This window comes from Pongo pygmaeus, chromosome 9 (genome assembly GCF_028885625.2).
Source record: "Pongo pygmaeus isolate AG05252 chromosome 9, NHGRI_mPonPyg2-v2.0_pri, whole genome shotgun sequence".
NCBI classification, from domain to species: domain Eukaryota; kingdom Metazoa; phylum Chordata; class Mammalia; order Primates; family Hominidae; genus Pongo; species Pongo pygmaeus.
The window spans coordinates 68,558,398-68,569,877 of NC_072382.2; positions in this window are offsets into that span (position 1 = coordinate 68,558,398).

Genomic DNA, 11,480 nt, shown 5'->3' on the forward strand with positions numbered 1-11,480 from the left:
TTAAACAGCTAAATAAAAATTATAGTACTGAAAAATATGCCAGCCCCCCCATCCCCTTAGGCCACATTGCCAGTGGAAACCCTGTGGCGGACCTGGAATTCAATCTCTATCTGACAGTAATAAGGCAGTGCTTGCCACCCCCTCACCCCTGCTTTCTCACCAGAGCAGTGTCAGAGGAGGCCAGCCAAAGCAAAAGATTTAAGGCAGATCTAGAATCTCATAACATAATACTCCAGAAGTCAATGATTCAATAAAAAATTACTCATCATACTCAAGATTACTTCAAAATGAGGAAAATATCAACTTGAATGAGAAATAACAACCAGTGGGCACAAACACCAAGATGACAGTGATGCTGGAATTATCTGATAAGAATTTTAAAGCAGGCAACCTGAAAATGCTTCAACAAGCAATCACAAATATGACTGAAATAATTTTTAACAGGAAGTCTCAGCAAAGAGACAAAACATATAAAAAGAAGCAAATGGAAATTTAGAACTGAAAAATATTATATTCAAAATTTAAAAAATACTCAGTAAATGGGCACAACTGTAGAATAGAGGAGACATAAGAAAGAATCATTAATCTTGTAGATATAACAAAGAAGATAACCCATTCTAAGAGTGAGATAAAATAGATTTAAAAAAAGATGAACAGAGGCTCAGGGAACTATGGAACTACAGATTGAGTATTCTATATTCAAAATGCTTGGGACCACAAGTGTTTCAGCATTTGGATTTTTTCAGATTTTTAAATATTTGCACCATACTTACCAATGGAGCAACCCTAATCTGAAAATCTAAAATCCAAAATGCTCCAGTGAGCATTTCTTCTGAGTATCATGTCAGCACTGAAAAAGTTTCAGATTTTGTAGTATTTTGGATTTTAGGTTTTTGGATTAGGGATACTCAACCTGTATAATACAGGATCTAACATTTATGTCATCAAAGCAGCAGAAAAAGAAGAGAAAAATGATGAAAGCTGAAGGAATAATGACTTACAATTTTTCAGATTTAGCAAAGACCCATACATTTAATAAATTTTCAGCAAACACCAAACAGGATAACCCTAAGGAAATCCATGCTTAAATACATCATAATCAAAATTCTAAAAATTAGAACAAAGAAAAATAATCGGAAGCTGTGAAAAAGAAATGTCACCTTACCTACAGCAGAATACCAATTCAAATGACAGCAGATTCCTCACCTGGAACCATGGAGGTCAAAAGAAAAGTTTTTTATTTGCAAAGGAAAGGAATGGTCAACTGTGAATTCTCTATCTGGCTAGTATCTTTCAGGAATTAAGGGGAAATAAGACATTCTCAGATGAAAGAAAACTAACAGAATTTATCACCAGCTGACCTACCCTAAAAGAATAGCTAAAGAAAGTTCTCAAAACAGAAAATAACTAATCAAAGAAGGAATCTTGAAACAGCAGGAAGGAAGGGATCCAGTTTCAGCTTTCTACACATGGCTAGCCAGTTTTCCCAGCACCATTTATTAAATAGGGAATCCTTTCCCTATTTCTTATTTTTGTCAGGTTTGTCACAGATCAGATGGTTTTAGATGTGTAGTATTGTTTCTGAGGGCTCTGTTCTGTTCCATCGGTCTATATCTCTGTTTTGGTATCAGTACCATGCTGTTTTGGTTACTGTAGCCTTGTAGTATAGTTTGAAGTCAGGTAGCGTGATGCCTCCAGCTTTGTTCTTTTGGCTTAGGATTGACTTGGTGATGAGGGCTCTTTTTTGGTTCCATATGAACTTTAAAGTAGTTTTTTCCAATTCTGTGAAGAAAGTCATTGGTAGCTTGATGAGGATGGCATTGAATCTATAAATTACCTTGGGCAGTATGGCCATTTTCACAATATTGATTCTTCCTACCCATGAGCATGGAATGTTCTTCCATTTGTTTGTATCCTCTTTTATTTCATTGAGCAGTGGTTTGCAGTTCTCCTTGAAGAGGTCCTTCACATCCCTTGTAAGTTGGATTCCTAGGTATTTTATTCTCTTTGAAGCAATTGTGAATGGGAGTTCACTCATGATTTGGCTCTCTGTTTGTCTGTTATTGATGTATAAGAATGCTTGTGATTTTTGCACATTGATTTTGTATCCTGAGACTTTGCTGAAGTTGCTTATCAGCTTAAGGAGATTTTGGGCCGAGACAATGGGGTTTCCTAGATATACAGTCATGTCATCTGCAAACAGAGACAATTTGACTTCCTCTTTTCCTAATTGAATACCCTTTATTTCCTTCTCCTGCCTAATTGCCCTGGCCAGAACTTCCAACACTATGTTGAATAGGAGTGGTGAGAGAGGGCATCCCTGTCTTGTGCCAGTTTTCAAAGGGAATGCTTCCAGTTTTTGCCCATTCAGCATGATATTGGCTGTGGGTTTGTCATAGATATCTCTTATTATTTTGAGATACGTCCCATCAATACCTAATTTATTGAGAGTTTTTAAAAATTAATTCAAGATGGATTACAGACTTAAATGTTAGACCTAAAACCATAAAAACCCTAGAAGAAAACCTAGGCATTACCATTCAGGACATAGTCATGGGCAAGGACTTCATGTCTAAAACACCAAAAGCAATGGCAACAGAAGCCAAAATTGACAAATGGGATCTAATTAAACTAAAGAGCTTCTGCACAGCAAAAGAAACTACCATCAGAGTGAACAGGCAACCTACAAAATGGGAGAGAATTTTCACAACCTACTCATCTGACAAAGGGCTAATATCCAGAATCTACAATGAACTCCAACAAATTTACAAGAAAAAAACAAACAACCCCATCAAAAAGTGGGCAAAGGATATGAACAGACACTTCTCAAAAGAAGACATTTATGCAGCCAAAAAACACATGAAAAATGCTCATCATCACTGGCCATCAGAGAAATGCAAATCAAAACCAAAATGAGATACCATCTCACACCAGTTAGAATGGCAATCATTAAAAAGTCAGGAAACAACAGGTGCTGGAGAGGATGTGGAGAAATAGGAACACTTTTACACTGTTGGTGGGACTGTAAACTAGTTCAACCATTGTGGAAGTCAGTGTGGCGATTCCTCAGGGATCTAGAACTAGAAATACCATTTGACCCAGCCATCCCATTAGTGGGTATATACCCAAAGGATTATAAATCATGCTGCTATAAAGTCACATGCACACGTATGTTTATTGCGTCACTATTCACAATAGCAAAGACTTGGAACCAACCCAAATGTCCAACAACGATAGACTGGATTAAGAAAATGTGGCACATATACACCATGGAATACTATGCAGCCATAAAAAATGATGAGTTCATGTCCTTTGTAGGGACATGGATGAAATTGGAAATCATCATTCTCAGTAAACTATTGCAAGAACAAAAAACCAAACAGCGCATATTCTCACTCATAGGTGGGAATTGAACAATGAGAACACATGGACACAGGAAGGGGAACATCACACTCTGGGGACTGTTGTGGGGTGGGGGGAGGGGGGAGGGATAGCTTTAGGAGATATACCTAATACTAAATGGCGAGTTAATGGGTGCAGCACACCAGCATGGCACATGTATACATATGTAACTAACCTGCACATTGTGCACAGGTACCCTAAAACTTAAAGTATAAAAATAAAAAAAAAAAGAAAAGAAACAGCAGGAAGGAAGAAAATAAAACAGAAGATGTAAACATATAGATAAATACATTTCTCAACTCCTCTTAAGTTTTCTAAATTGTTTTTTATCATCATAGCAAAAATTATAACACTGTCTGATGTGGTTCTCAATATATGTAGAGATAATTTTTAAGACACAATTTTATTATAAATGGGAAAGGGTAAAGAGACAAAGAAACATAAAGAGGGAAAAGACTTCTACTCTTCACACACATTCATGTGGTCATGGAACAGATTTTGTCATTGTCAGTAAGTTTACCAACTTCATCACATCAATTTCAAACAACTCACTCTGAGTATCACCTCCAGGTCCATTCAAAATGTATTTGGTCTCACTGGAAGCACCAATCATTGAAGTAACTACGTTTTCACAGTCCAGTCTCCACCATCTATTGTGTCTCAATGTCCCTTTGAACTTTTTAAAAGACAGGGAGCTCATCTGCAACTACCTATAGTTTTGAGGTAATTCCAGCCTCAAGAGAATGAGCTCAGTTAATCTGCAACTACTTACAGTGTTTAATCTCAACATCCTGGCATCCCAGTGAGAAAGTCAGACCCACTGAAAAAGCAAGTATCAAACATAAAAGAACCAGCAAATACTACCAAATAAAAAATTCTATCATTTACCAAGTAACACTTGAGAAGTACTATCAAGTATCAGAAGGCTGCCATTGAGGGAGAAGGTATGTCATTACTTTCTATAGGAAAAGGATTGCTCATGTGTAAGTCCCCTGAATGGCCAAATGAAATATTTGCTACTTTTTGAAAGATCTTAACATTTAAAATATCTCTGCAAATTATACTGGTGAATAACTATGCGTACTCTATTCTTAGTCAATCTGAATATGACAAACATACTCTATGAAGCAGTTCTTAAATCAATGTGATTTAATCAATACTTCATATAAATTAACTTGATAAAATAATGGAAGAATGCTAAATCTCTAACTCCATTAATTAGTCCCAGGATTCTGTCAGAGGGTTAAGAAACATGAATCTGGAAAAAATCTTATATTTATGTAAAAAAATATACATTAGAGACCCAAATGAATTCAAAACGTGATATAAGTACCAACCAGTATGATATGTGAGGTATGACCAATGGAACAGTATAGAGAACCCAGAAATAAGACCACATACTTACAACAATCTGATCTTTGGCAAACCTGACAAAAACAAGCAATGGGGAAATGATTTCCTGTTCAATAAATGGTGCTGGAATAACTGGCTAGCCATGTGCAGAAGATTAAAACTGGACTCCTTCCTTATAACCATATACAAAAATTAGCTCAAGATGGATTAAAGACAAATGTAAAACCCAAAACTATAAAATCCCTGGAAGACAACCTAGGCAATACCATTCAGGACATAGGCACAGGCGTAGATTTCATGATGAAGACATCAAAAGCAATCACAACAAGGGCAAAAATTGACAAGTGTGATCTAATTAAATGAAAGAGATTCTGCACAGCAAAGGAAACCACCAACAGAGTGAACAGGGAACCTACAGAAAGGAAGAAAATTGTTGCAAACTATGCATCTGACAAAGGTCTAATATCCAGCATCTATAAGGAACTGAAATTTACAAGGAAAAAACAAGAAACCCCATTAAAACGTGGGCAAAGGATGTGAGCAGACACTTTTCAAAAGAAGACATACATACAGCCAACAATCGTATGAGAAAAAGCTCAACATCACTGATCATTAGAGAAATGCAAATTGAAACTACAGTGAGATACTGTATTAGTCCATTCTCAAGCTGCTATAAAGAACTGCCCAAGACTGGGTAATTTACAAAGGAAAGAGGTTTAATTGACTCACATTTCCACAGGGCTGAAGAGGCCTCAGAAAACTTACAATCGTGGTGGAAGGGGAAGCAAACACGTCCTTCTTCACATGGTGGCAGGAAGGAGAAGTACTAAGCAAAGGGGGAAAGCCCCTTATAAAACCACCAGATCTTGTGAGAGTTCACTCACTATCATGAGAACATGGGAGAAACCACCCCCATGATTTAATTATTTCCACCTGGTTTCACCCTTGACATGTGGAGATTATTACAATTCAAGGTTAGATTTGGGTGAGGACACAGAAGCAAACTGTTATCAGATACCATCTCATACCAGTCAGAATGGCTGTCATTAAAAAGAAATAATAACAGATGCCGGTGAAGTTGTGGAGAAAAAGGAATGCTTATACACTGTTGGTAGGAGTGTAAATTAGTTCAACCATTGTGGATGACAGTGTGGGGATTTCTCAAAGATCCAAAGGCAGAAATACATTCAATCCAGCAATCCCATTACTGAGTATATATCCAAAGGAATATAAATCATTGTATTATAAAGACACATGCAGACATGTGTCTTTATAATTTTATAATTCATATATCCATATGTTCATTGCAACACTATTCACAACTGCAAAGACATGAAATCAATCTAAATGCCCATCAGTGATACACTGGATAAATGAAATGTGGCATATATACACCATGGAATACTATGCAGCCATGAAAAAGAATGCAGTCTTGTTCTTTGCAGGGACATGGATGGATCTGGAGGCCATTATTCTTAGCAAACTAACACAGGGACAGAAAACCAAATACTGCATGTTCTCATTTATAAATGGGAGCTAAATGATAAGAACACACGGACACATAGAGGGGAACAACACACACTGGGGCCTATCGGAGGGTGGAGGGTGGATAGGGGAGGAGAGAGAGGATCAGGAAAAATAACTAATGGATACTAGGCTTAATACCTGGGTGATGAAATAATCTATATAACAAACTCCCATAACACAAGTTTACCTACATAACAAACCTGCACATATAGCCCTGAACTTAAAAGTTAAAAAAAAAAAACTTAAAGAAAATATTAGAAAAGAAGATTTCAGCCAAAATTTATATGAATAAATTTCAGTTCTGCCACTTACTAAACGATCTTGGGAAAGTTACGTAACCCTCTGAGTCTCATTTTTCTTATTTTTATAATTGAGATGCAGTAATAATAATGTTTATCTCACATGACCACTATTTTAAATAAAATGATTTATGTTAAAACACCTAGCAATGGATGGCAATGAATGAGTAATCCATAAATAAGAATCTACTTAAAATTGCAACTATTAGCTTCCACTAGCAATGCAAAGGACATTTATATATCAATAATAAAGAACAAATGTTGCCTGCCAAAGATAATGACAAACTCCAGGAATCATCTCTGTGCAACAGGGTTTATTTATGCAGGATTTGGGACCATTTGGAATAAAAGACCAAAAGTACCTCAATACCAGACCTGCACAGGTTTGCCAACATCTTATTGAAAATCCAATGGGAGAAAATCCAATAATATTGAGACAATTAGGTGTGTTTATGTATTCATACGAAATTATGCTGGCTGAGATAATTCATTAAGATCCCAGGGGTTTCATTAATTCTCGTCATTATTTGTGTACAGTTATTATAACTGCATAGATCTAATTAGTTTTGAAACTTGATTTGGGTCAACATAATTATTGTGGGCTATGCTGTACTCATCTGTGCCATCTCTGAGAAGCAGCTATGACTAGGTACCAGGAACTATTTTTTTTAGCATTTTCATGTTTTTTTTACATAATTAGTTGCATCTTAGCTGCATGAAGAGCCATAATGCTTTCCCCACATGAAGGTGACCTATGTTTCAATTCAACTTTGGCATACCCCACTTATGTAGACTTTTTTTCCCAAAATCTTGGACTCTTGAGATAGAGATCCAGTTATTGAAGATACTTCATCCTTTTTCCACTCTATATGTATCTCTAATCTAGTGCTGTCTTTCCAGATAACCCAAAACTCTCTTCCTTGTTCCTAATTTCCAAGTGTTTTTAATAAGCGATTTTTACCATTTATATTGCTCTAAAATTGCTTTTATAATTCAAAAATATTTTTAAAATAATTCCATGTATGCATTAATATCCTTCACGCTTTTAATGAAAGCATTTTGAAAGCATTGCATTAGTATTTACTTAACTATACTCCTACCAATGCTTCATTGTACCAGCATTTCTCTCAGAAGTATTCCTGCGTCAAAAGGTTTGCACAATTTAAATTCTAATAGATTGTGCCAAATTGCCCTCAAAGAAAATTAGCACCATTTAACTCATAGTGCTTTATGTTAACAATCTGTTAGATCAAGCTTTTTTTGTTACTTATTTGACCTATCAATTTCTGAAACTCTTGCATGATGATTGTACATTTTTCAGTTTCACATACTCCTATCAGATTTTTCTTTAAATATTTCAACATTGAGTTATTAGGTATTTAAATGTTTAAGACTGCTATGACTTCCTTGTGAATGACACTTTTTATTTTAATAAAACCTTTAAAAGCAATATTGCCAATTTACTTCCCACCAGGAATAATCTGAAAGCAATTTATTCACTGCTTAAACTGTTAATAGTATTGAACTTACTCATTTTTACAGTGAATAACATGATCTATTATAATGTAACTAATTTTGTTTTTTTAAAAAAGCTTAATGGTTGTCATTGTGCATAATTTTGTTTTCTATTTACCATGCTTTCTTTGTCACTGTTGTTTTTGTTGTTTGTTTTCCTATCATTATTTCCTTTAAATTGAATCAACCTTCTTTTTACTACTTATAATCTAATCATATGGAATTTATGCATCATATTTCTATTCTTCCAGTAGTCATAACTCTTAAGTTTCTAACACTTTTTTTACATTTTCTACTAGTGTCTATAATTAGTTTATAAATCCTGACTTTAAATTAGATAAGAATCTTAGCATATCTTTAGCTACCTCTCATCCTGCTCTTAACACTGCCCATCTTGCTAGTTAAATCATCAGGATATTACCGGCCGGGTGCGGTGGCTCACGCCTGTAATCCCAGCACTTTGGTAGGCCGAGGCAGGAGGATCACCCGAGGTCAGGAGCTCGAGACCGACCAACCTGGCCAACATGGCAAAACCCTATCTCTAGTAAAAATACAAAAATTAGCCAGGTGTGGTGGTGCATGCCTGTAATCCCAGGTACTTGGGAGGCTGAGGCAGGAGAATCACTTGAACCTGGGAGGCGGAGGTTGCAGTGAGCCGAGATTGCATCATTAAACTCTAGCCTGGGCAACAAGAGCGAAACGCCGTCTCAAAAAAGAAAAAAAAAAAAAAAAAAGAAAGAAAGAAAGAAAAGTTACTATAAATGCTGGTTCCATTTTCTTTTTTCTTTCTTTCTTTTTTTATTTTTATTTATTTATTTATTTATTTATTTATTTATTTATTTATTTATTTTGAGACAGTATCTCTGTCACCCAGGCTGGAGTGCAATGGTGGCAGTCTCGAACTCTTGGGCTCAAGTAATCTTCCTGCCTCGGCCTCCTAAAGTGCTTGGATTATAGGCATGAGCCACCATACCCAGTGATTATTTTTCTTTATTAATCCTTCCAAAGACTACTGAATAGTCATTAGTTTTGGTCCCATGCGTCTTCTGAAGATGATTAATTTTTCTAGTGTTATTATGAAGTCGTGTGACACATCACAGTCTAAACAGTCCCCATGGGTATCGTTCCACTAACTACCAAAGAATTACCCAATATGCTGTTATCTATATTTTACGTATGAGGAATACAAGGATCTAATGGCTTGATGGACTTGCCCGAGGCTACACTATTAGTACGTGTTGGAGTCTTGATTTCAGTTTATGTTTTTTAAAAAATTATTGATCCCCTACCCTTTCTATCGTGCTATCACGTCATCTAAGCCCTTGTCACTTTTTCTGCGTGCTTTTTATTTTTCTCTGGCAGACCACAGGATTTGGTCCAATTTTGTCTTTCTTTTTCTTTTTGGCTCCCACCAATCACTAGCTTCAAAACTGACACAAAAGAAAGAAAGAAAGATGCACTTGCTCAATTTATCTTCTCAACTGTCCTCCTTCACCATTTCATAATTGTAAGAGATAGCTTTTTTATTGTCCTAAACTACTTCTTTTTTTCTGGCTTTCTCACTCATCTACATCTCCGGCTAACTTCCTTTCTCCATCATACCATGAAAATTTTGTCTTCATAAAAACTAGTATCTTGGAGACATACTACAGAGACTGAAGCATAACACATCAAGTTTTCAACAAGAATTTGGGGGCTAATTATATCTTTTCCAAACAGACTCCTGTTTCCTTTCCCCTATTTTCCCCTGTTTTCTTCATGCCTATGTGTGAATTTTTTTGCTTTTGCTGACACTGACTCAGGCAAATCCCTACACAATTTCCCTTCTATTCCCTCTCATTTCTGGCCAGCTCACTTTTGCCTAAGTTTGTTTCTTTGCTATCTCGTGTGCTTAGTATGTACAGGAACTTTCCCCACTCTTCCTTTCTCCAGTATCCCTGAAATTCCTGGGTATAACTAAACCACTTTCTGGAGTACTCCCATTTCTATTCTAAGACTCAAACAGTGAGAAGGGGCAAAGTGATCCTTCCTTTGCACAATTCACATCATCCCACAGTTCCAAATCATCTCTTCCCTTTTAAGATTTATTTTTAAAAATACCCTTATTGTTTTTGATTATCCTTGAGGCATTCTCAGATTGTTCTTAATTATTTTACACTTCAACTTACCTTGCATTTGCCTTTAGTGTCATCTCTTAGTTGCAACAGGGAACATGCAAGGTGTTTATAAAGGATTCAGTGGTTCCCACTTAGGGATTGGATTAAGTTGGCAGCCTGAGACCATACGGTGTGTCCTCCTGCTCCTGCTCCAAATTTATGATAAGAAGGATGTATTAAATAAATGAACTCATAGCAGTGGCTGGAAAACCTGAAAAAGGAAAGCTACTTTTAGTGGTCCCAAATTATGAATATTTCTAGAAAGATAAAAAGTAGATGGAATTCAATTAAGGAAAGAACTACAACCTAACATGCCTGTTAGGAGAAAACTGCTGAAAAAGTTCTGGAGTAGATCCATTCCAATTTATTCCAAATAAGAACCAGTTGGTGTTTTCCCCTGGGAGGGAGATGTGAGGGGATATTTGGGCCCATGGGGCAGGGCAATTCCAGGTGGCTGGAAACTTCAGCTGCTGGGACTCTCTAGCAGACAGTACATTCTGTTACTCTCTCTGGGCCACTGGAGGTGGCTGAGAACATTCCTGGTGGTGAGTGTTTATGGCACTGTTGACCAAAATTGAGGCTGTTGAGACAGAAAAAAATCTATAAAGGTTTATTGAACCTCACATGTGAGGATTGACCCAGGAAGACACAGCAACAAAGTTGGAGGTGTTCTGAGGTCTGTCAGAAGGTGAAAGGTTTTGATAGAAAAATCTGAAAAGAGAGAGAGAGATTCCTCATACTGGAGTTGTTCTCTTTTCATTGGAGAGTAAAATACAGAAGTTATAATCATTAGCTATGGATTATATCACAGGGTTATAGGAACACATTAAAGTCACAGCTCTGCAATCAGCAAAATACAGAATGTAGAAAATGCTAAACGACTGAATAACCAATTCTTTCAACAAAAATAATTGCACAAAGAAAAAAAGAGAGAAGAAAGTTATAACAGGTAGACTTGAGATTTTCTAGGTATAGAATCATATCATCTGTGAAGAGAGACAGTTTTGCTTTCAGGATAAATTTTGATACTAATTTCTCAACTTGGGGATTTACAGACAGGGAAAACAATGTATTTGAATTCCAAATCCATGTTTGGTGCAGACTTTGGTCCAAGATACCCAAGAGAGATTTTTTTCCCCTTTAAAAGGTTTAATAGTTTCATGAATGAAAAATTGATTTTATACTACCATGCCAAGCAACACTTTAATATATTCCTCTCTGAAAGTAA